Consider the following 25,353-nt stretch of genomic DNA (forward strand, 5'->3'; position numbering starts at 1 on the left):
GATATGTTTTGGTTAACAATAATAAATATGTTGATTTTCACCCTTTTTTTACAAAAATTTCTTTATTTTGACTTGTATTTTGAGTGATATCTAAAACTCAAAAATCGTTACAACTAAAAAACTCAACAGTGTTACCTCGAGAAACTCATAAGCTAATAAAATAATTTTGAATTTGTTGTTTCATATGATCCATTGACGAGTTAAACTGCAAAATCCACTTTTTTGAGCTGCCTGTAAAAATTTGCCACCCTTGGCTTATATAGTCGAGGAAATTAAGCATTTTGGCTCGCAATTTTTTCGTCCAGCATGGATTTACTTGAAATTTTCACAAAAGGTAGGGAATAGTCCAAGGATCATTTTCTGTATCATGCCGCTGTACTCTAAAACCTTGGGGGTGGTTGCCACCCCATCTCGTGGGGCGAGAATTTTTTATTACATTTTAACTATGTAAATCGATATAAAAAGTGATTATAACAAAAAAATGTTTTTTACATTTTCTTTGTAAAACTAATATTTTTCGAGTTATTTGCGCTTGAAAGCAAGTTTTTCGATGAAAAAATCGACTTTTTTAGAGGGTTTTTTGAGAATACCTCGAAAAATATGCATTTAATCAAAAAAACTGTTGATATCAAAATTGTATCTTTTAGTAACACAAACTAAATTATTTTTCTGGAATATCGCTAAGACCAATACAAACCGAGATACGGCATGTTAAAGTTAGCCTTTTTCGTCAAGTGTATAATTTGAAATATTCAAAGTAAAATAACGGAAAAACTTTGCATTTTTTCGAGGAAATCTTAAATAACATTTTTTCAAGTATATAGTTAGGCCTTTCAAGAAAATATAATAAAAAGTTTCTAGTCTAAAAAGTAAGCGACTTATGATCAAAAAAATGTCGGTACCTGCTTTTCTCTATGAAAAAATCAGTGAAAATAACCCCCTAACTACCCTCCTCATTAAAAATTGGTCTTCACCTTTCTGTAATTCCTTTTATATTTGTATTATCAATACACCCAAGAAGTTTGACCTATTTAAAAGCCCTAATTTTAGAAAAATTTGAGTTTAAATAAAAATTAATTTTTTGGAATTTCCCATTCTTCACCTTTTACTTCAAAATATCTCCGAAAATACTGGAGGCACGAAAAAACTAATAGATTACTAAATTGTAGCTTCTTTCATAACTAAAATTCCTTTGTACATAGATTTTTATTACAGTGAACAGTTAGCGCGCGATATAGGTGTTTAAAACCTCTATTTACGAGCAAACACCCACTTATTCGAGCCCTTTAAACCCACCCTAATTAAAAACTGAGGGATCTTACGGAATTTAGTTTACATAGTCTTATAACTATTCAAAAATCCTACAAAGTCATTTTTGAAAAATCTTTTCACCGCCAAAAATGAAAGAGTTATGTTTATAAAACGAATTTTTTTTTTCGGAAAATTTAGATAATTTTCAATGTATGTATAATACCAAGAACCGGTTTGTATACTGGAATATGACTAAAAAGCTATTTGTATTTGTATTTGTACATATTTGTAAATTCGTATTTTTATGTAAATAAGTATTTTTGTAATTCTTTAATTCTACTTTTTTTTCTGTATAGACCTACTAAAATATCTACTTATAGAAACTGTAATGGTATTAAGGGTGGTTTTTAAGGGTTGAAATATTATGATATTATATCCTAAAGTATAAAACAATCATTATTTAACCAATCAAAACCAAATTTTACCCATATTAAAGTATACAATATTTTTATATAATTTTTGAAAATAAGGGGTTGTTTACACCCCTAAAAATAATCAACGCCCTTTAGCATGATATAGAATATGAAGTACAGGGTGAGATGATCCTAATCCCAAATTTTTATGTAAATAGATGCAAGCCGAAATTATTATTTTAGGATAAGTAATTTTTGTTGAAATATTATGATAGTATATCTTAAAACATAAAACTTTCATTAAGTAACTAATAAGAACCAAATGTTGACAATATTAAAGTTTAAAATGTTATTTTATAACTTTTTAAAACTAGGGGTAGTTTTCACCCTTACAAAACCAAAAGCGTACAACGGCTCAATATAGAAAATGAACTAGAGGGTGTAATGAGCCTAATCACAAATTTTTGTACAAATCCATGCTGGACGAAAAAATTGCGAGGTTTTGCCATTTTTTCAGCTTCATTTCCTCGACTATTAATTTTCAATGTTTGGTCTTGGATTTTTTTTAATAATCTTTGAATTGTACGGAATATGTTTATTTAATTTAAAAACAAAATAATTCTACCATAATTTCAAACAAAATTCAAGAAAAGGTGCTTGAAATGTTGATTTCAAACCATGCCCCCCACCCTAAACAAAATTAGTGCAAAGTTAAAAATTCGAACATGTTAAGGTAACAGATATTGCGGCCCTCGGTAATAGACCAAAAATATTTTGTGGCCCTTACTAAAAAAAGTTTGCCCACCCCTGCTCTATACTAAAAAATTTCGAAATGATAAGGATTGTTTAGAATTCTGTACAGTTCGGAGACAGACTGAACACATGGTTATTAATGCCTTATAAATTATTGTGACAAAAATGAACTGATAATTTTTTGTGATAGTGCGGCAGATTTGTGCAAATATTATAAGAACTGTGCATTTAATGATAAAAGCATATAATTTGGACCACACATACTACACATATAAAGGTTCAAAATTAGATAGGAAGCCATCTCAGATTTTACTTTTTACAAAAATGGCGGTCATTCAAAATGGCGACGATACGTACGTGACTCAAAGCACGATAACTTTTGAACGAAGAGTCCGACTTCAACCAAAGTTGGTATATAGGTTGGTTTTCTTATGTGTGATATCAAACTCTTGAACCAGAAGAATCGGTTTACCGGAAGTTGGGTTTTTCCTGATTTTTTATGTTAAAATATGTTGTTGTTTTTTCAAATCTTTCATCCTGTATATATTAATTTTTCAAAAATCTAGTACAGCCATTGAAAAGAGAGTAAAGATATTTTTTAGGAAATATTTTGAACTTTTCAGTTATGTTAATTACCATTTAATAAATGTATAACATATCTTCAAATGTACCTATGTGCGGCAGATTCATTTTGAATGCACGCCATTTTTGTAAAAGACAAAATCTGAGATGGCCTCATATCTAACTTTAAATCTTTGTATATGTAGTGTATATAGTCCAAATTATATGATTCTACCATTAAATGCACAAAAATTCTTATAATATTTGCACGAATCTGCCGAACATAGGTTCATAAGTACATGTGAAGATACGTTAAGCATTTATTAATTGGTAATTAACATAACTAAAGAGTTCAAAATATTTCCTAAAATATATTTTTATACTCTTTTCAACTCCGGTATTACCTTTTTGAAAAATTAATATATACAGGGTGAAATAATTGAAAAAATAAACAACATATTTTTACATAAAAAATCAGAAAAAACACAACTTCTGGTAAACCGATTCTTCCGGTTCAAGACCTCGATTTTTTACGTTAAAAAACCTATATACCAAATTTAGTTAAAATCGGACTTTTCGTTCAAAAGGTATCGAGCTATTAGTCGCATATGTATAATCGCCATTTTGAATGCCCGCATAGACCTCATATCTAAATTTGAACCTTTGTATGTGTAGTATATGTGGTTGAAATTATATGCTTCTACCATGAAATGCACAATAATTCTTATAATATTTGCAGGAATCTGTTGCACATAGGAACATGTGAAGATAAGTTATGCATTTATTAAATGGTAATTAACATAAGTAAAGAGTTCAAAATGTTTCCTAAAAAATATTTTTAAGCTCTTTTTAATGCCAGTATTACCTTTTTGAAAAATTAATATATACGGGGTGAAAGAACTACAAAAAACAACATATTTTTAAATAAAAATCGGGAAAAACACAACTTCTGGTAAACCGATTTTTCGGGTTCAAGACCTCAATTTTGTACACCAAAAAAAGAACTCATATACCAAATTTCGTTGAAGTCGGACTTTTCGTTCAAAAGTTATCGTGCTTTTAGTCACATACGTATCGTCGCCATTTTGAATCACCGCCATTTTTGTAAAAGGTAAAATCTGAGATGGCCTCCTATCTAATTTTGAACCTTTATATGTGTAGTATGTGTGGTCCAAATTATATGCTTTTATCATTAAATGCACAGTTCTTATAATATTTTCACGAATCTGCCTCACTATCACAAAAAAATATCAGTTTATTTTTGTCACAATAATTTATAAGGCATTCATAACCATGTGTTCAGACTGTCTCCGAACTGTACAGAATTCTAAACAATCCTTATCATTACGAATTTTTTTAGTATAGAGGTATGGAAAGAAGGAAGTTGCAGAAAGTGTTGTAGAGGCAAATTTGGCTATTGGTATGATCCAGGATGGGGCTAGGCAAGTGGATGTAGGTGATTATTTCATTCATAGGAGATTCTGACCAATAGAAAGCTACAGAGATGAAAATTAAACTGATAATTTTTGATAATATCCCGTCGTCAAGTATATTACGTCAGATGCCCTTCGTTGCTAGGAAAAATACATTCGGTGACATTAATGACAATTAATGCTTTAAAAATTATAACTTTCAACTGACTTTCAACCGTCAAATATTTATAACAACTGTGTGTCTAATTGTACTAATTTGTACTTACATAAATAAATTACAATAAAATTTTGGCTTTGAACAGTTTTATTTATGAAATAATCGCAACAAATTGCACTCGATCTCTAAAATTATTATCGAATTTTTGCCCTCGTGACACTTTGACATAATTTCACTCCCCTTCGGGTCGTGAAATTAAAACTGTCAAAGTGTCACTCGGAAAAAATTCGATAATTTTAGAGCTCTTGTGAAATTACTACTGAAAATTGTAATGTATCGCTAAGTGTAGTTTTTCGGTTAGTCAATCGTTTCAACGAAACGGTAAATGTTGCGGAATGGCTCAGAGCTGAAGGGCCGAGAGTTACTATGTCCGTCCAGGACCATTACATTACTCTATCAGCTCGAAGAACGCCACCCGGTAGCCTGCAGAATCCTGGAAAGGAGCCTACGTCGAAGGCCCTTTGAGGTCAATTTAAGATAAAGACGTGTTTTTAGAAGAGTTCCACTCTCCGCAGAACACAGACGCCAAAGACTAGCTTGTTCTCTGGAACATCGAAATGGTCAGAAAGAATAAAAATATGTACTCTTTACCGAAGAATGTAGCTATGGCAGCTATTCCGATAGTCGTCGCTTACGTGTTTGGACCAATCCGTTAGTGCCGAGAAATCATCGACCTCTGTAGGAAAATCATCCATTTCGAGGAAGTACTGTTAGAGTGTTGAGTGGAATTTCTTTTGATGTTCGAACAGACCTATTAGTTTTTAACAGGAATGTGACCAGTGTGATTTATAGAGATGAAGTTATCAACAATGTTATTCAACATTTTTCGCCGCTGTTGGTCAAAACTTCCTTTTTCTTTATGATAATGCAACTCCGCACCGGTCTGTCACTGTAGTTGAAGCTTGAGAAAATCATGGTATTCTTCATTTGCCATTGGTCTCCTGATCTCAATTGCATTGAATATACTTGGGATCAACTCCAGAGAGCATTAAATGCGCACGAACCACGCCCTGAAACCATTCAGTACTTAAGAAACCTATTGTCACAACTTAGGATGCAGTAATGAAGATATAGTGGCAATGGGCCCAGAAGAACCCACACATTTCCCAGGAAATGGACTTACCACCGACATCGACATCGTTGTGGCTAAAAACCTAGGACTACAAGCTGAACTAATCACCTTGAACGAAGGAACAACAGAACACAACCCCATTCTACTAGAACTAGGATCATGGGAACAAACAAACCCGCCGAAAAGAACAAAAAAGAAAATAAAGTGGACGAATTTCAAAAGATTAGTGAGTGAAGGAATAAATAAAGTGTCAATTATAAATAACCCTCAACAAATAGAATAAAAAGTCCTAGAGCTAGAACACATCATCCAAGAAGCAATTAGAACAGCACAACAGAGGAAGAAGTAGAAATCCACACGGGAAGGTTCAAAGAGATACCACAAGAAGTACAAGACTTAATAAGGGAAAAAAACAGAGCGAAGCAAATAGCCAGAAGAAGAAGAAACTGAGTAGAAAAACCTGGGCAAACACATTAAACAGAGAGGTCAAAACGGCTCTTCGACAACACCGCAGTGAAAAATGGGACAACTTCGTACAAGAGATGGAAGAACTAGACTCAAACATGAAAATGGTTTGGAAGCTCCAGAAAATGATGAGAAGCGACAGAAAACCCATCACCCCATTACACGGAGAAAACGGCATGGTATATACCAGGGGTCACCAATTAGCGGACCGCGCTCCGCATACGGACCGTGAGCTAGTTTTGTACGGACCGTCAATAAATTCAGAATATACCTAGTGTTTGGCAATTTTGAAAATTGTGTACCATGTTTGGCTCAACTTATATGTGCGAAGCCGCCTTATCAAGAATGAACTTTATTAAAAATCGGCAGAGATCTCACTTAACAGATGAATATCTCAACTCCGTAATGAGACTCAGTTGCACTAAACTCACTCCAAACTTCAGAGAGGTTGAACATAAAAAAAATGTAATTTTTCTCTCTGATAATTTAATTTTGTAAAGAGTTTTCCCCCTTATTGTTACACTTTCGTATGAAAAATGTTTCCGACTCGATTTCTTTGCGGATTCCTGTTCAAAAATGTTAAACAAATCAGAAAGGTGCCGGGTGAAACAATTTTTTAAGCAAATTCAAAATTCCTTTTTTGCCTCGAAACATGAATTTTTAGGTTTCTTGGGTAATTATTAACAATAAAGGTCTCTTATAAGCGATTTAAAATCTGAAAAATGCGAAAATATGCATTTGCGATGCTTGAAAACTCTTAAGTTTTAATAAAATGACAGATCTCCTTTATTTAAGATGACCCAAAAATGCTAAAAACATATTTTCGCGGGAAACAAAAAGGTGATGTTTGAATTTGTTTAAAAAAAATATTAAATAGTTTCTGCCCAAAAATTTCGCCCGGCGCACAATGCTGATTTTTTATGGAGAATATTTTTTAACAAGAATCCACAAAGTAACCTAATCAGAACATTCAGACATAGGCAGAATAAATCCGGACCCCGGAAGTGTCATAGGTTTTCGAAACAGACCCTCAGTGAAACTAATTGGTGACCCCTGGTATATACCATATAAGAAAAAGCAGAGGTGATGAGGTCTACACTCGAAAGAGAATGCAGGTTAAACTTCCACCCAGACGAGGACGTAGACTTCATGGAAGAAGTCGAAGAGCAAGAAGAAAGACCAGAGGACCCAGAAGACATCATTCAGAAATAACAAATAGAGCCCTAAAGTACTTGCCTATAAGAGCTATAATGTATTTTACAAACATAGTGAACGCGATACTAAGATACAAAATATTCCCGAACAGATGGAAAGAGGCCCATGTCATTATGATCCCAAAACCTGGTAAGAACCATACATTCCCGCAGAACTACAGGCCAATCAGCTTACTCCCAGCGATCAGCAAGATAGTGGAAAGATTTATTCTCAGCAGACTGCAAACGGAAACAAACAGATTAGAGATAATCCCAGAAGCTCAATTCGGATTTAGAGCAGAGCATTCCAGCGAGCTACAAGTACTCAGACTAACTGAGTACATAGCAGCTGGATTCAACGACAAGCAGTACACTGGAGCAGCATTCCTGGACGTAAGCAAAGCTTTCGACAGAGTATGGCATAAGGGGCTCATATAAAAAATGCGAGGTTATGGGTACAGCGGAGCGATGACGTGGCTGATCTCCTCGTACTTAGGCGACCGGAGTTTCAGGGTTCGGATAGGACAAGTCCTGTCCGAGCTCGGAAGCCCGGACGCTGGAGTGCCACAGGGAGCTGTCCTGTCACCTCTGCTGTACACAATATACACCGCTGACGTACCAAGAACACCAGGTACCCTTATGAGCCTCCACGCCGACAGCAAGCAAGTAATACAGCCGTTACAGCGATAGCGGCCAAACACAGAAACGTAGACATAGCAGTGACCAACCTGCAAACAGCGTTAGATAACATCGAGTAATGGAGTATAAAATGGAAGATAGCCATCAACTCCGAAAAGATGTAAGCGGTACTATATAAGAAAGGAAGACAACAGCCAGAAGAACAGCTGACGGTGCAGAACAACCCCATCGAGTGGAAAAATGAAGCTAAATACCTGGGAGTCATCATGGACAAAGGATTAACCTTCCAAAAACACGTAGAAGCCACAGTCCAGAAGATCAACATGGCGAGAGCAACACTAAGAGGACTCATAGGCAGAAAAAGTAAATTACGATTAAAAACGAGGTTAAGACTAATAAACAGCATAATATTACCGGTATTAATGGGGACAAGTATGCAACATCCACAAAAAGAAGATAAAAGCGGTCCACAACAGCCGCTTAAGAGAAGCAGCCAGAGTCCCAAGATACGTCGCAGAAAGATTCCTGTTCAGAGAACTACAACAGGTTAGAGTCACCGAAATGATGACAGATAAGGCAAGGGTTAAATTCGCGGAGATGGAGCACCACTCACCCAAGTCACATACTGCGAGAGATGCTAAGGTATGACGCTTTCCACCGATGGAAGCACAAACGTCCTAAACAGCAAATAGTGGATTAGAGTAAATCGAATAAAGCAAAACAAAGAGCGACAAAGTAAAAAAAAAAGTAAAAGTGAAAGTAGTAGATAGTTCGTAGCTCGAAACACCAAGTGCCGAAGAAACACGAAACCACAAGCGTAGGTCCAACATCACTACCAGGTAAAGTCAGCCAGTAAGAAAATAAAGGAAAAGGCGCAAGCCAACAAAAAAATACAAAAAAACAAAAAATACTTGAGCACCAAGCCATTAGACAGAGCTCAGTGGGGCTTGGTACAATGACTTGGGCACCAAGCAAGCAATTTTAGTACCGCGGATAAGTAATTAGAAGATAAAGGCATAGAGCTTCACGCTGGTCTAGTTTTAAACTCGATTAAGGCACCACATTGGAATCTTATTACCCAGGATTCCATTGTGAAGAGCATTTGGCTGATAGTTGTGCCCCAATGGCGCATCAGCGTGCTATGGGGGGAAAGGGATAGCCTGGGGCATTGGGGCGAGGTGGGGTGATCCCTGTTTTTACTCGGGCCAAAACACCTCGCCCCAATGAATTGTTACACCCGAATGTACTTTTTCGATAAGGTGGACATCTCCCACAGGTCGGGTTGAATCAAATTGCTTGCTTGCTTGCTACTTCGGATGCAGTTGCTCAGCCGACGCTGAAAAGTGAAGACGTGCCGAGAGCGATAGCAGCGAAAAGAAGCCAAAGGAGTGGGGACTACTTGACCCAGCTGATTTTTTAGATCGACCGTGAGTAAAACACGGTAGACGGGGCGATACTCTTAGGTAAATCCAATAGGAAAAAGCGATATCTCTGGATGTGATTAACCTAGGGAATTTTATTTCATTGAATTTTCCGGGAAATCACAATCCAAGATATAGCAAATAAAGAAGCGAGCGGGCCTTAGTGCCTGTCGGGAACTATCAGTACCTCCGTAGGAAGGACAATGCAAGGTGTGGAAATTTTGAATTTCACATCGGACAGACCCGGACACCTGGGCCTGATAGTTGAGAATTAGCAAGCTAGGGAGTGAAACCAGCCGCGCAGGGCCTTGGACGGCACCAATCATTCAACTGGAGAGTGGTCCAATTGAAAAAACAAAGTCTTTTAAGTAGTAACTTATGTCGTTGTTGGAATGCACAGAGCGTTCACAGAGCACTTCAGCTCGAGGTCGTGACATGCCCCTCATACCCACATCCCCCTTGTTGTCGGAGCATGAGCCGTCTGACGGCTATGCTCCAGGAGACGAATCCCATCAGGAAGCCTCTTCCGCCAAATTGTTCCAAGATATGCATATTTGTCTACTCGTTCGACGTTGGTTCCGTTTATGAGGAGATTTTCCCCTTTTTCTTTAGTTTTAGATATTCTCATAAAAGGCCTAGCCGAGTAAGATGATGAGAAGTGCCTCCAACTCGATTTAAATTCCATATCGGTCGCCGTTTAGAATGTATAGTGAAACTCACTTTCTGAAACTTTTAGCCCCCTAGGTGGTCATGTGACCCACCTAGAGCCTAATTAGGGTTTTTATATTTTTATTTTTTATCTCAGCCGCATCGAGAACTAGCGAAAAACTTTAAATAAAAAAATTGTAAGCTTTAAAAGGATCTGTCCGAAAAAAATTTTTTTTTTTATTTTTGGCGGGAAATTTAAATTTTAGAACGACTTTAAAATTTTAAATGAGTATAAAAAAATAGCTAAAACATTCGTTTTTACGAAAGAAATATATAACGTGTATTTTTGCATAATGTTTCACCCTGAATTTTTTCAAATTTTTAAAATTGGTGAAACGCACCTTTAAAAATAAAAAACCGCATTTTTTCGTTTTTTTTTTTCGTTTTTTAAAACAATTTTATACATGTTTTTCAAAAAAGATAGCACCGTCACTAGAATAGGTAAAACACTGAAAAATAATTGGGGTTTGCTTAATAAAAACTTTTTGTAACGCCATCCATTTGAAGATACAGGGCGTTGAGGAAAACAAAATTTTACACACTTTTTACGATTTTGCCGAAACTACTGGCAACATTGTAATAAAATTTGGCGAGTTTTAAGAGGTAGTTGTTGTGCATGTTTTGACATACGATTAAGGATTTGATATTCATCATTGGCGCGCATAGGGGTAATGGTCTGAAGTTTTCAAAGAAAAAAGGATAGTACGCCACGGACAGATTTCAAAGTAAAAATCATTTTTGAATTCCCCGTTCAGTTTGCGATAAAACAACTATCTTCTCATTTTTTCATACGACGTGCCGTTTTGCTGCAAAAAAATAAAATATCTTAACGCTTCCAAAGTATTCGAATTAGTTATTATAATGGATGTACGAGTTTATGTAGATGTAGAATACTAGAAGTTCGAATACTTTGTAAGGGTAAGATGTTTTATTTTTTGAATAAAAATTGCTCGTCGTATGAAAAAACAGAAAGATAGATTTTTTGTCACAAATTGAACGTGGAATTAAAAACGATTATTAATTTGAAATATGTCAGTGGCGTACTATATTTTTTGAATAAAAATTTCAGACCATTACCCCTATGCGCCCCAATGATAAATATAAAATTCTTAACTGTATCTCAAAAAATGCACAACAACTACCTCTTAAAACTTGCCAAATTTTATTACAATGTTGCCAGTAGTTTCGGCAAAATCGTAAAAAATGTGTAAAATTTTGTTTTATTTAACGTCCTGTATCTTGAAAATGGATGGCATTACAAAAAATTTTTATTAAGCAAACCCCAATTATTTTTCAGTTTTTTACCTATTCTAGTTACGGTGTTACCTTTTTTGAAAAATATGTATAAAATTATATCAAAAAACGAAAAAAAAATCCGAAAAATGCGGTTGTTTATTTTTAAAGGTGCGTTTCACCAATTTTAAAAATTTGAAAAAATTCAGAGTGAAAGATTATGCAAAAATACACGTTATATATTTTTTTCGAGAAAACGAATATCTTAGTTATTTTTTATACTCATTTAAAATTTTAAAATCGTTCTAAAATTTAAATTTCTCGCCAAAAATTAAAAATCATTTTTTTCGGACATAACTTTTTAAAGCTTACAACTTTTTTATTTAAAGTTTTTCGCTAGTTCTCGATACGGCTGAGATAAAAAATAAAAATATAAAAACTCTAATTAGGCTCTAGGTGGGTCACATGACCACCTAGGGGGCTAAAAATTTCAAAAAGTGAGTTTCACTATTTATGCTAAACGGCGACCGATATGGAATTTGAATCGAGTTGGGGGCACTTTTCATCATCTTACCCGGCTAGGCCCTTTTGTCTTCTTGATGTTCATTGTTAGACCGTATTCTTGGCTATATGTCGCTATTCTGTTAACCAGTCTCTGAAGATCTTCAATATTTTCGGCTAAGACGACAGTGTCATCCGCATATCTAATGTTGTTAATGGGAACTCCGTTCACCTTTATTCCAGCTGTTTCGCCCTCAAGAGCTTGTTTTAGGATCTCTTCCGAGTAGGCATTAAAGAGAACTGGCGGCAATACGCATCCCATGGCAATACCACACAAGCTAACAAGACTCATTAAAGCCACAATGGACGAAATTCAGGCATGTGTACGAAAACAAAACCACCGGACAGACTTTTTCAAAATTTCGCAGGGAAGTGGGCTGGCCCCAACATTATTTAACCTGGCACTGGAGTATGCGGTTAGGAAAACGCAAACTGGACGAGGAAACCTACTGACCAACCGAACGGTTCAACTGGCCGCTTATGCCGATGATATTAATATTATGAGTAGAACATCAACACGAGCACAGAAAACATACGCAGAGCTAAAAACACAAACAAAAATTCTAAGTCTGCAAATTAACAGAGTAAAAGCAAAAGTAATGACTCAGACGAGAAGAACTATAGTCCCACAAAACATTATACATGAAGATGATATTGAAATGGTTGGAAAGTTTACATACCTGGGAGTAGAAATATATGCCGACGGATCAGAAGATGGAGAAATACGGAAGAGAATAACGCAGGCAAACAGAGCTTATTGTGTGCTCTCCCATATATTTCTGTCTAAAAGTGTCCACCGAAATACAAAGATGAGAATCTATAAAACTTTAATTCGACCAATAACATGCTATGGCAGTGAAGCCTGGGTCCTGAAAGAAACATCCAAAAACAAACTCGACACATTCGAAAGGAAAGTAATGAGGAGAATACTAGGACCTGTGAGGGAAAACGGAATCTTCAGAAGTCGATAGAAAAACGAACTTTATCAACTTTATAAGGAAGCGCCCCTGTCAGACTTCATTAGAATACAAAGATTGCAATGGGCCGGACATGTGATAAGAATGGGAGATGATAGGCTACCAAAAGAGCACTGAATGCTAGAATGCAGGGAAAGAGACCGGTTGGGAAGCCAAGATAGCGCTGGGAAGACACGGTAAATAGCGACGCACAAGCCCTTTTAGGAGTCCGTGTATGGAGAAGAGCAGCCACAGACAAGCAAGCGTGGAGGCAAAAGATAAAGGAGGCCAAAACTCAATTTGGGCTGTCGTGCCGTAGAGGAGGAAGAAGCAATGACAGACCTGAAAAAATCCAATCTGAGGCAAGCGATGCCGAAAAGGACCCCGAGCCGGGAACGAGGACAGCTATGTGTTCTCTGACAACCGTAACAAAAAGAGAAAGGCAAATCAAGCTAGCACTGCCATTGGCACTTATTTTGCCAATTCGACAGCTGAGTGACCGAGCTCACAACACGGTTACACGCGGAGGGGCACCAACCTAGTTTGGTGTCCCTCCGCGGAGAAACACACTCTTAGGGCTCCAGTCCAAAATCTTGTCATACACAAAGTAAATTCAGTAATGTAAATAGGGAGAAAAGCTATAAAGCTACCCATAAAGTGAGGTTTAAACGGAGGGTGTTTTCTTTTTCCAAATACGCCCGACGTAAAGATCATAAACCTCACCGCGTATGTCACACATTGGGGAAGGGTGGACAAAAAACCGGCGGGTCAGATAGGTACCGATCCAAAATGATTTGCTCTTTTGAAGCGTGACCGGTTTGATCTTCGGACATGTGGGTGACTAGCAGCGGTACACACATGTTCCTAGAGGTTGGGATGATCAGCGAGTGTGAGTAAGTGAACTTCGGATGCAAATCAGGCAAGACGTGCTTAACAATTTAGTGGAAATACGTTGTCAAGCAGTTATTGATGCTCGTGAAGGACATACCATATATATTAAATAACTTTTTGTTGGATTTTGTAAGTAAATGATTCGGGTGTTACAAGACATTTTGTCAATTTTAGTTTTGAATGTTTTTAGGAGTTAGTTGATTGTAGGTATAAAAGAGATGCAGTGACATTAATTTATTTTATAGTAAAAAATTTTTATCATTTATATTTGAATTGTTTTTTTTTTAAAGCATTTTCTGATAATATCCCCATATAACTTTTGACGAACAGTTTATATGTGGTAATATTACTACTTACACAATGTGTTACCAATTTTTATTCGGTAGAATAACTTTTGCGAAATATTTCTTTCTCTCGATTTATCGTTGTTACATTTACGATCAGCTGTCGCCTCTACGTGATAGGATTTATTTCTTCCTACGAACAATCTTCAAAGTGAATGATGGTTCACTTGTGTACTATTTCAAGATTATTGTGTTGTTATACTTTTACTTTATAATAAAGTACTCAAAAATACAAAGAATTTACTTTGAAATGAAGTGAGTGGCTCACAGCTAAATTATGCATATTATATTAACTTAATAAAATATAAAATATTAATATGCTAATTAAAGCAAACTAAAAAAATAGGGAACACCCAGGTTTAAATCGGGGACCTCTCGATCTGCAGTCGAACGCTCTACCACTGAGCTATATCCGCTATTGACTAACGTACTTTAAAACGGGATCTAAATTCATTGCATTATTTGCATTTAAAATGGCTTTAAATTTGAAATTAGACTCAATGCGTCCATGTAAAAGCTATCAAATATTGCATTGTCATGGAGTTCTGAGCTATTCTGAAAATTTCAGATGTCTAACTAGTCGAAAAGTATGTTTAAAATCGATTAAAAGATTTTTCTGGACACAGTGACAAAGAGACAAAGAAGTGAAGTATATAAAAGCGTTTTAATAACTGCAATATGAATTTAATGCAACGTCTACGTCGCAAATTTCAAGTTTATAAGTTCTGTAATGCTTCATCTTATTTGCATAATTTTAGCTGTGACATCACAATCATAATTATAATATTTATTTTCCTAACAAGTGCAGAAAGTCATACTTTTCTGCAAGCGACTGCAGTTTGCCGAACTCCCGCTTCGCGTTGAGTGCGGTAAAGAGACTTTCTGCAAGCGTTAGGAACAATATTTTTTCTACGAGTCTTTAAAAAATGACCAAATCTTAATCAATTAATTTAATTAATATGAAAATACATACACAAATTAATTCTTTGACAAGGTTGTCAAAACCAAACTTTCAGCATAATTGGTTAGCATGACGACGATCTTGGTTTCCATGACGACGATTAAAAACCACTGTTATTGTCTACTGATTTGACTTTCGAATATTATGTCCAAATTATTTTATTTCATCGAATTCTCGAGTTAGTTTCATTAAAACGTGAACACAATAAGATATATTTGAAATAAATTAGTAAATAATATCTAAATATTAGTTTATTGCATGTATTATAGTTACTTTAAGGTCATATTAACATATCTAAATTAACACGCGTGCGGAAAAGTAAAACGCGTGCGGAAAAGTAACACGCGTGCGGAAAAGTAACACGCGTGCGGAAAAGTAAAACTTTCTAAACCAAAACGCGTGCGCGAGAGTAGACATTTTTGCACGCTCGTAGAAAAAATAATTAATTATTATTTTATCTACTGCATATATACAAAAAATAGCCTATGCTATTGTAGAAGATTTATAGTAATTTAACTTCAGTATGTAATGATTTTCTAATAAATATTGAGCCACATGCTAATTTTATGGAGTACCGAGTACATCATTTAAGTTGTGAGCCACTGTAGTTTATGGATATAGGAACTTATCGATCATTATTTCATATTCATTTGTGTACGAACCGCTTAAATTGTCCTCAAACTCAAAGTCCTTGTGAAATTGTTGTGAAGAGGCTAATGAACGAACTTCTATAAAATAAATTTAAAACTTGAAACAAAAAAGTACAGTGTGCGGCAAAATCACCAGTACTGAAATGAATATTGAAATGTTTATGATAAATCTAGTGTACGTGATATAGTAATATAGCCTTGCAAACATTATTCACGACGACGGACGTTCCCGATAAAACAGATGTTAAAGATGCCCTCTGGCCAGTGGCTGATCTACGAGGTGGGAAAATGAGAAAATTCCCCCCCCCCCTAATAAGGTCAAAAATTTAAGAAAAAAAATGGTTCAAATGTAAAAATATATTAGCTGATATGAAACTGAAAGCACAGAAACACAAATTCAACCAAATAAACACCTTAGTTGTTTAGTCTTTTATGTAATCTGAGTTTATTGTTTTTACCTCTTTTGGTTGCGTTTTCATTGGAAGTTCCCCCCTAAGCCAAATTTCCCCTCCCAATGCAAATTTTTACATCCACCACCGCCTCTGGCACGAAAAATCTTTAATTCTAGTCCGCAATTCCGAAATGGCAGACGGTGGATCTGTCTGGTTTTTTCAGCATTCCCCATATGTACGCATCTGGTGGCTTTAGTTCTGGTGAGTAGTAACTCACAAAATGATCGCGCAGCATTCGAAGAGACCCAACGGCAGTGTGGCAGGTTGTCCCGTCCTACTGAAACCATTGTTGATTTTAAGCTTGGACCGTTTTCGTGACCTTTTCCGTATGACCGAAAATAGTACTCCACCATACAAATTGTTTCTGCAAAACTGAGAACCATTCTGCAGCACCTAACATTATCACGACATTCATATACGTTATGTTATAACGACGTTCGCAAACCACTCGGTACATTTCAGCGCTTGACACATATAAATTTGAGGCATACGAATTTCAGTACCGTTTATTTTGCCGCATACCGGATTGTATAACCGTTCATTGAAATATAAGTATTAATATGCCCCCAATATATCAATCAACGGTTAACTCAATAGACCTATTTTAATTTTGGTTATGATTTCGATTATAATCCTCAGAAAAATAACACTTAACCCAGAAAAATTATTTCCAAGGGAAGAAAATAACTATGTCTTTCTAAGTACTATATATTTATTAAAATATTTAAATAAAATGGTAGTATTAAATTGACAATTTTGATGAAGTTATTACATTCCTGGTAACCTTATTGGTTTACAGAATTTATATATTTTACAAAAGAAATACTTCACAATTTTTATCAAGTCCAACATATTTCGTTAAGAGCGTAGAAGTCAAATTTCGGACCAATGCTTTTTAAATGCATTATTTTTTTCGAATTCTGAGTAAACCAATTAGTATTTTAGAATAATTTAAATGCATAATGAAAGACTACATTACTACGGAGGGCCGAAAGTCCCTTAGAAGAAACAAAAAGTTTCTTTTGAATGAGATATTTCTGTATGCCAGATGTAAAGGGCACTATGTCCATTTTTGTCAATATTGGGATTATATTCCAGTTTTAATAAACTTTTAAGTCTCCACGCAGAGGTATAAAGCACTATGTCCTACTTTATAAAATAACAACTATAAGCACTTTATAAAAAGTATCATGTCACATTTTGTTTAGAGGCAGACGGCACCATATGGACATGAAACCCTATACCTCTGTGTATATCCCTGTATCCCTGTCGTTAAATGTAAACAAATATTAAGTTTTACACTTTACCGTGTCTGTAATGTTTGTCATGAAGGAGAAACAAATTAAAGTTTAACATTGTACATATAATGCATTTTTAATAAACATCTAGTACCATGACCCAAAAGATCTTGAAGAGGTAAACAGCACTATGTCTACTATATTGTGTTTTAATTTTTTTTTTTATTAAAAATAAATCAAGTTTAATATCAATACAATTTTGAAATTTAATAATCTGAAGAATAAATTATACAAGGGATTGTGACATAATGTGTATTAACATACATCCGGTGAATAAAGAAATACAAAAATAAACTTAAAATGCTTCACCTGTAAAATTGCAAATTTGTGACATAGTGCCCTTTACCTCCGGTATACAAATTTGAAATTAAAAATCACACTCATTTTTTCTTTTTTTATTCACTACTATAACTTATTAAAATAAAAAATATAAAGCTTTTCGGTGACTTTCGCCCCTCGATAATAATGTAATCTTTCATTTTTCTTTTGAAGTTTTCAAAAATACTAATTGGTTTACTCAGAATCCGAAAGAAAAATTAATGCATTTAAAAAGCGTTGGCCCGAAATTTTGCGCCTACGCTCTTAAATAAATCGTTTAGTTATTCATATAATGTGATTTAAATATAAGTTAATTAATTCGTTCAGTAACTTTATTTGAAAGTTCCACATGTTAACGAATTTCGTTGCGTAATAAATAATTAATTATTTAATTCAAATGTGTTGCATATTCGCGGTTAAATACATTACATAATTACACACTATCGATCACATTCCATAAAAGCAAGCAATTAAGTACTTTTGTTTTATATCAAAACCATAAAACCTACAAATTACTTTTCTACAAAAGCAATTACTCAAATATAATTATGTATATATATACCTATATATGTAATACCTATATACCTATATATATATATATATATATATATATATATATATATATATATATATATATATATATATATATATATATATATATATATATATATATATATATATATGAAAGGAAACGGCGATTGCATTTTATTTCACTTCGACCACCACCGATATTCTACACGACGTGTTTCGAGCTCATGTCAAGCTCTCGTCAGGAACATCTAGGTGGATGGTCGAGGTGTAACAAAATGCTTTTGGCCTTTCTGGTAATAATAAAATAACCAGACTTCAGTACACTTGGTACGACATCTATATAAATTAAACGAAAAGATTTCTCTGGTATACAGAAGAAATCTTTTCCGTAGCGGACGCGAAAATGTAAATTTCAAAGTCTTCATAAAAGACGATGAACGACAAAAGTTATTGTAAAGTTTTCTCCGTTATTGACGAATGTGTAGCGAATAACGTGGCTTTGTAGACAAATCTGTGACACAAAGAGGTGTCTTTTGTCGTTCATCGTCTTTTATGAAGACTTTGAAATTTACATTTTCGCGTCCGCTACGGAAAAGATTTCTTCTGTATACCAGAGAAATCTTTTCGTTTAATATATATATATATATATATATATATATATATATATATATATATAATAAGGTTGTATTATTGGGGAATTCAGCAAATTTTATGTGAAAAGAAAACACTTTTTACTTGATCCAAGCTTTCGTAAACTTTAATTAATTGTTTACATCATCAGGGTATACTGCAATAAAAAAAAACGATGGTAGTTTTTTTTTGGTATAGGACCTTATAAATAAATATACTTACAGTAAGTTGTGGTTGTTCACAAAAAGGTGTTGTAAAAAAGTTAATAAAATTCATAAAATGGTTTGAAGTGTAAAAATGATGGTTAAAATAATTTTTGTTACATTGATTACTACAATTGTTTTTTATATTATAAACAGTTTTTTTAAAAAACAAAAATATCACAATAAATTTAATACCAATCTCAAATGACTTTAATTACACCATTATAATTGTTCAAATCATATTGAAGATGCCTCAATACTTATTAATAACAAGACCAAGGCTGAATAGCTTAAAAAACTGATTTTTCATGATAAATCATTCTAATATTTCCTTCCAGTTATGCTTGTATAATCCGATCTGTCATAGTATATATTCTGTGATATTTTTGTTTTTTAAAATTCCCCAATAATACAACCTTATTATCTAACATTGTCAGCAAAGACTTCCCTTCTGGTCTCTTTTATATATATATATATATATATATATATATATATATATATATATATATGAATTAAAACGCCATAATACATGGCATTGGAGCACAAATTCGTCAAAACTTCCGTGATTTAACTGGTACCAATAGACTGATATATCGATATTTCAAGGTCTCCCTCTCATCAGTCAGTCGAGCTGGTACTACAAATTAAATCACGGAAGTTTCTCTGAACGTCTCCAAAAATTTCGCCACTCTAGTGGCAGCTTACAGAGGCGCCATCTCTTTTGATGGCAGGGAACGAAGACGATTTAATAATACCGTCTCCTATCCTCTGAGCTATCGGAATGTGCAAAAAGAATAAAGCTTCTAGCAAAGCTTGCTATTGCTTTTATGAATTAAAACGCCATAATACATGGCATTGGAGCACAAATTCGTCAAAACTTCCGTGATTTAACTGGTACCAATAGACTGATATATCGATATTTCAAGGTCTCCCTCTCATCAGTCAGTCGAGCTGGTACTACAAATTAAATCACGGAAGTTTCTCTGAACGTCTCCAAAAATTTCGCCACTCTAGTGGCAGCTTACAGAGGCGCCATCTCTTTTGATGGCAGGGAACGAAGACGATTTAATAATACCGTCTCCTATCCTCTGAGCTATCGGAATGTGCAAAAAGAATAAAGCTTCTAGCAAAGCTTGCTATTGCTTTTATGAATTAAAACGCCATAATACATGGCATTGGAGCACAAATTCGTCAAAACTTCCGTGATTTAACTGGTACCAATAGACTGATATATCGATATTTCAAGGTCTCCCTCTCATCAGTCAGTCGAGCTGGTACTACAAATTAAATCACGGAAGTTTCTCTGAACGTCTCCAAAAATTTCGCCACTCTAGTGGCAGCTTACAGAGGCGCCATCTCTTTTGATGGCAGGGAACGAAGACGATTTAATAATACCGTCTCCTATCCTCTGAGCTATCGGAATGTGCAAAAAGAATAAAGCTTCTAGCAAAGCTTGCTATTGCTTTTATGAATTAAAACGCCATAATACATGGCATTGGAGCACAAATTCGTCAAAACTTCCGTGATTTAACTGGTACCAATAGACTGATATATCGATATTTCAAGGTCTCCCTCTCATCAGTCAGTCGAGCTGGTACTACAAATTAAATCACGGAAGTTTCTCTGAACGTCTCCAAAAATTTCGCCACTCTAGTGGCAGCTTACAGAGGCGCCATCTCTTTTGATGGCAGGGAACGAAGACGATTTAATAATACCGTCTCCTATCCTCTGAGCTATCGGAATGTGCAAAAAGAATAAAGCTTCTAGCAAAGCTTGCTATTGCTTTTATGAATTAAAACGCCATAATACATGGCATTGGAGCACAAATTCGTCAAAACTTCCGTGATTTAACTGGTACCAATAGACTGATATATCGATATTTCAAGGTCTCCCTCTCATCAGTCAGTCGAGCTGGTACTACAAATTAAATCACGGAAGTTTCTCTGAACGTCTCCAAAAATTTCGCCACTCTAGTGGCAGCTTACAGAGGCGCCATCTCTTTTGATGGCAGGGAACGAAGACGATTTAATAATACCGTCTCCTATCCTCTGAGCTATCGGAATGTGCAAAAAGAATAAAGCTTCTAGCAAAGCTTGCTATTGCTTTTATGAATTAAAACGCCATAATACATGGCATTGGAGCACAAATTCGTCAAAACTTCCGTGATTTAACTGGTACCAATAGACTGATATATCGATATTTCAAGGTCTCCCTCTCATCAGTCAGTCGAGCTGGTACTACAAATTAAATTTTTGGAGACGTTCAGAGAAACTTCCGTGATTTAATTTGTAGTACCAGCTCGACTGACTGATGAGAGGGAGACCTTGAAATATCGATATATCAGTCTATTGGTACCAGTTAAATCACGGAAGTTTTGACGAATTTGTGCTCCAATGCCATGTATTATGGCGTTTTAATTCATAAAAGCAATAGCAAGCTTTGCTAGAAGCTTTATTCTTTTTGCATATATATATATATATATATATATATATATATATATACACATGCATAAGATGGAATGCAACCACAGACACGTGTTTCTGACTTATTAGTCGTCATCAGTATGGTATAGCCAAACAGGAGCAACGAAACCAATTTGTGGCTGTAATGTATTTTCATTGTTGCGAGCCATGCCGATATCTATTAACTCGCGTTAACCTCTCCTTGTTATATATATATATATACATATATATATATATATATATATATATATATATATATATATATATATATATATATATATATATATATATATATACAGGGTGTTTCATTAATAATTGTCCATAAAGTAACTGGAGAAACCTTAGCACAAAATACGAAGATTTAACGTAAAACACTTAAATAAAATGTGGTTCCTTACTGAGTTACAGTGTGTTTTATCTAAAAATTTAAAAACTATTTTTGCTCAGCATTTTCAAACTATTCGACGTATCCTTTTCATACTTGGCAGGTAGTATAAGTACTGTGCAAGCTACTAAATTATGTTAAAGAAACGTTTCTGGCTATTACCAGAGGCGTACGACGGGAGAAAGTGAATGGTTGACCCTTTCCAAATTCTACGCCACTGGCGAAATTGCTATTTTAGTTCAATTTTTGGATTCTCATTCGTAACGATAAAGGCATTAGTTTTTGAGATCTTTGAAGTTAAAAATGAAACGACACGGTTATTGTGATTAATGTATTGTGTCGCTTCATTTTTAATTTCAAATATCTCGAAAACTAATCATTTTATCGTTACGAATAAAGAGTATATTATTTATATAAAAAGTATTGCAAAATCAAAAAATTACACTAAAATGGCAATTTCGTCAGTGGCGTAGAATTTGGGAAGGGTCAACCAGCCGCTATCCCCTGTCGTACGCCTCTGGTTGCAGCTAGAAACGTTTATTTATCTATATTTAGTAGGGTGCATAGTACCTACACTTCCTGCCAAGTATGATAAGGATACGCCAAATAGTTTTAAAGTACTGGGTAAAAATAATTTTTAAATTTTAATCATGAATCATATCATAAATTAATCAAAATAACTGTGCCGTTTCATATTTAACTTCAAATATCTCGAAAACGAATGACTTTATCGTTACCAATGAAGAGTATATTATTTACGTAGAAAGTATTGGAGAATCTAAAAATAGCACTAAAATAGTAATTCCTCCAGTGGCGTAGAATTTGAGAAGGGTCAACTATTCACCATCCCCTGTCGTACGCCTCTGGTAGTAGCTAGAAACATTTGTTTATCATAATTTAGTAGGGTGTCTAGTAGTCGCACTTTCTGCCAAGTATGAAAAGGATACGTTGAATAGTTTTAAAATGCTGAGCAAAAATAGTTTTTAAATTTTTAGATAAAACACCCTGTAACTCAGTAAGGAACCACATTTTATTTAAGTGTTTTAGGTTAAATCTTCATATTTTGTGCTAAGGTTTCTCCAGTTACTATATGGACAATTATTAATGAAACACCCTGTATACAGGGTGATTCATTAAGAATATCTAATCTCTGAGTTGTAGATTCTAGACCTCAAAATATTATTTAACCTAAATCACTTAAAGAAAATCTGATTCTTTACCGAGTTACAGGGTGTTTTATTTAAAAATTTAAAAATTATCTATTTGCACCCAGTACTTTAAAACTATTTAACATATAATTGCTATACTTGGCAGAAAGTGTAGGTCCTATAGACCAGGGCGCATCTATAAAAATATTAGTACATTTGGATGTTGAGAGATGACCCATATTTTTTGCAGAAATTGCTTGAAAATAACTCATAATAATATTTGAGTTATCCTCCCACTCAAAAAGGTCCGAAACATTGTTAAATAATCAATATGTCAAAAAATTAGGGAAAAATTCGATTTTTTCTTGGTTTTTTGATTATAACTTTAAAAGTATTCATTTTCTAGAAAAGTTCTACCGACATAAATGTTGCGTAATTAAAATTTCTACAATATAGGATTAACTGAAAATTTTAAAAACTGTTACCCTTGTTACAAAATAGCAATAACTTCGAAAAAACCATAAAAAAAAACAAGTATTCGCATTTTACGTTTTTTGACCATTTATACTACACTTAGGACCTCTATATATTATCCAGAAAAACTTTATGATATGTTAAAACGATACTGTAAATTTCATTAAGGTCGGTTTAAAATATTTTGCAAAATAAATTTTGCAATCCAGCTTTCGCAAAAAAATTCATATTTTCAAAATGTGGCAGCACTGAAAATAAAGCAGACAGCAAGTTGAATTTTTTTACCAATAAAACAATACTGTACCTTTCATTTGCAATTTGCGAAATTAAACTCGGTTAATAGTATGGTATAGTTAGACCCAAACCCAGACATCCAAAGTGAAAGTTATCCTCCAACACCAAATTGTTCTATATGGTCCACATAATGTTCAGAAAAAAGTCACACCATTTTGAGCGTCGGGTTTGGGGGGGAGAGGGGGGAGAAATCGGCAAATTCGTAGTTTTTAAGTTTTTCGTCAATATTTCTAAAACTAAGCGGTTTAGCATGAACAACCCTCTTCACCAAATTGTTCTACATTAAATTTGAAATAAAAAAGGCCCTATGCATAACCCTTCTAAAATGAACGGTTCCAAAGTTACGGAGGTAGTATAGTATAATTGGTCCAAAAAAAGGCCTAACCCAGACATCCAAAGTAAAAGTTTTCCTTCAACACCAAATTGTTCTATATGGTCCACATATTGTTTAGTAAAAAGTTACACCATTTTGATCGTCCGGTTTGGGGGGGAGATGGGAGATAAGTCGGTAAATTAGTAGTTTTTTTTAAGTTTTTCGTCAATATTTCTAAAACTATGCTTTAGCGTAAGGAATGTTCTAAGAAAAATATTCTACGTAAAATTTAAAACAAAAAAGCTTCTATACATAATTGTTATGAAATCAACGGTTCCAGAGTTACGGAGGGTGAAAAGTGGAGGTTTCCGATACTTTTTATATTTACCGATTTCTTTTCCCTCCCCCCCCCCCCTCCCAACCCGATGCTCAAAATTGTGTGACTTTTTTCTGAACATTATGTGGACCATATAGAACAATTTGGTGTTGGAGGATAACTTTCACTTTGGATGTCTGAGTTTTTGGTATAGTTATATCATAAATATTGCCCAAAAAATATAAAAAGTATCGAAAACTTCGACTTTTCACCCTCGGTAACTCTGGAACCGTTGATTTTATAGCAATTATGTAGAGAACATATTTTGTTTTAAATTGTATGTAAAACATTTGTGTATATAACATTGTTTATGATAAAGCTTAGTTTTAGAAATATTGACGAAAAACTTAAAAAAAACTACTAATTTACCGGTTTCTCTCCCATCTCCCTCCAAAACCGGACGCTCAAAATGGTGTAACTTTTTACTGAAGAATACGTGGACCATATAGAACATTTTGGTGTTGGAGGAAAACTTTTACTTTGGATGTTTTGGTTAGACCTTTTTTTGGACCAGTTATACCATACTACCTCCGTAACTTTGGAACCATTCATTTTAGAAAGATTATGCATAGGACCTTTTTTATTTAAAATTTAATGTAGAACAATTTTGTACAGAAGGTTATTCATGCTAAACCGCATAGTTTTAAAAATATTGCCGAAAAACTTAAAAAACTACGAATTTACCGATTTCTCCCCCCTCTCCCCCCCAAACCCGACGCTCAAAATGGTGTGACTTTTTTCTGGACA

This window comes from Diabrotica virgifera, chromosome 4, assembly GCF_917563875.1.
Source record: "Diabrotica virgifera virgifera chromosome 4, PGI_DIABVI_V3a".
Lineage (NCBI taxonomy): Eukaryota > Metazoa > Arthropoda > Insecta > Coleoptera > Chrysomelidae > Diabrotica > Diabrotica virgifera.